Below are 1,715 nucleotides of genomic sequence, written 5' to 3'. Positions count from 1 at the left end.
CACAGGCTTCCAGCAGAGACAACACACAGACAATAAAAAATAAGATGAGAATAAAAATACACACATACACTGTCCTCCAAACGTTTGGAAACACCCCTGGCAAAGTGTGGTTTTGGATGACATCAGAATAAATCCTTATAATTTTTTGTTGGTGCAAATACTGTACATTAAAGTAACTTGACATTATCATTGAAGACCAGCAATAATAATTTTCATTTTGATTACATAATAATGGCTCTTTCTTTTTCTCCACACACAGAGCAGTACTCCTCTCTTCACACTGCAATCATTTGAATGTAGATAGGATTATAATTCATCTCTCTGTGTCTGACATGGAAATATACTGTTCTTTCAAAGTACTTTATACCTGATGCCAGCAAAATTTCATTGGCCACATTTTTCCTGTAGTGGCACATCATCTCCTTATATTAATGCTGTCAGGAATTTTTGGGAACCCTTCCACCACCGGTTTCGCCATCTAGAAGTACAGCAATGAAAATTAATAGGCACAGTGTCATATGGGAAAAGGTGAAGACAGTGTTTATGTAAACCACTTTCCCCCTCCATTTACCAGCATCACAAAGACACCACAGCTGGAACCATCCTCCTGAAATGAATGTTGGATTGTGCCAGGTTTCCACTTGGTACTCACCAAGTCCTCTCTTCCATACTTGTTTTTTCTCATTTGGAAAAATTCTCTGTTTTTGGAAAAATGCAGTGTGTGTGTTTATTGTGGTTTTAAGCAACACCAACTATGGTAATTTACCATCATTAATGTTGTGGAGCTAAACAAGCCAAATTACTTTTTAAAACAAACTGTCCTACCAAAGGTATTTGCAGGCTTTTTTGGCTTCTTTCATTTAATTTGTACCACTTTGAGGGTCAAGTATTAAAAATGGTGTCAGTGTAAGCATGTAGTCACTAAAATGGAGAAAAGGAAACAAATAAATTATAACTACTAAGTCAATCAAATGTCGCTGAAAAGATCAAACATTTCTATATGGGCATGTCCATGTTTACATGTACTAGCTTAACATTTGCATTTGCAGTCTTTTACTTACCGCAAACCTCTAGTGTATGTTGTTGATATTTACGAAAGTGATGAGCCCATCATATTGCTCAAAGTTGACCTGTTTATCAGAAATATGCATAATCATGTCTGTGTACTGTACATGTAAAATTAAGAATCATAAGGAGCTGCTCTCACTTTTCGCAATCTTTGCCATGCCATCTGCTCCCTTGTGTTATTTAAAATGACACCTGTGGTGTAATGGTTTTGCTGGTAGAGATTTGCACCCTTCATATTAAGTACAGCTCTTAAATAGCACTCAATAGTCTACAAATAATACAGCATTTTGAATCAAACGTCAATTTGAATCAAAATACTTGAATATATTGAGGACAGCATTTACAAAGTACAATTATGCATTCAGATTTTTGTTTTGATATGTATTCCTCTCCAAATAATCATTCATGTGGCCTCAGTGTTTGGAATTCCTTGGGATGTAACAGGTACTCCAGATTCTGGCTAGGAGACTTATCAACTCTGTAGGTGGCTTCTTCCATAGCATGTCGACCTATAATGACATGCAGTTCATACAGTAAATAATAGTGTACCTTAATATATGCAATAAATAAATAGTTTTCATTTTTGTATAATGATTTCATTACCTCTTCCTCTACATTGAGTACCTTTGCAGGAAGCTGACATGCAC

General features: G+C 35.8%; 1 long non-coding RNA gene across 2 annotated transcripts; it reads right to left on the bottom strand.

Moving 5' to 3' along the window:
- Positions 1-376: 376 nt before the first annotated feature.
- On the bottom strand, positions 377-1,166 carry LOC131548662 (uncharacterized). 2 transcript variants are annotated; one of them, XR_009273213.1, is made up of 4 exons: positions 1,062-1,166; positions 826-921; positions 572-698; positions 377-478 (listed from the first exon to the last, which is right to left on the bottom strand). It is a non-coding gene; the product is annotated as an uncharacterized LOC131548662 (long non-coding RNA). The 2 variants fall into 2 exon arrangements; XR_009273212.1 differs by having other exon boundaries at positions 572-921.
- Between the last annotated feature and the right edge of the window lie 549 nt (positions 1,167-1,715).

This window comes from Onychostoma macrolepis, chromosome 01 (assembly GCF_012432095.1).
Source record: "Onychostoma macrolepis isolate SWU-2019 chromosome 01, ASM1243209v1, whole genome shotgun sequence".
Classification (NCBI taxonomy): domain Eukaryota; kingdom Metazoa; phylum Chordata; class Actinopteri; order Cypriniformes; family Cyprinidae; genus Onychostoma; species Onychostoma macrolepis.
This window is presented reverse-complemented; position numbering and strand designations above follow the sequence as displayed.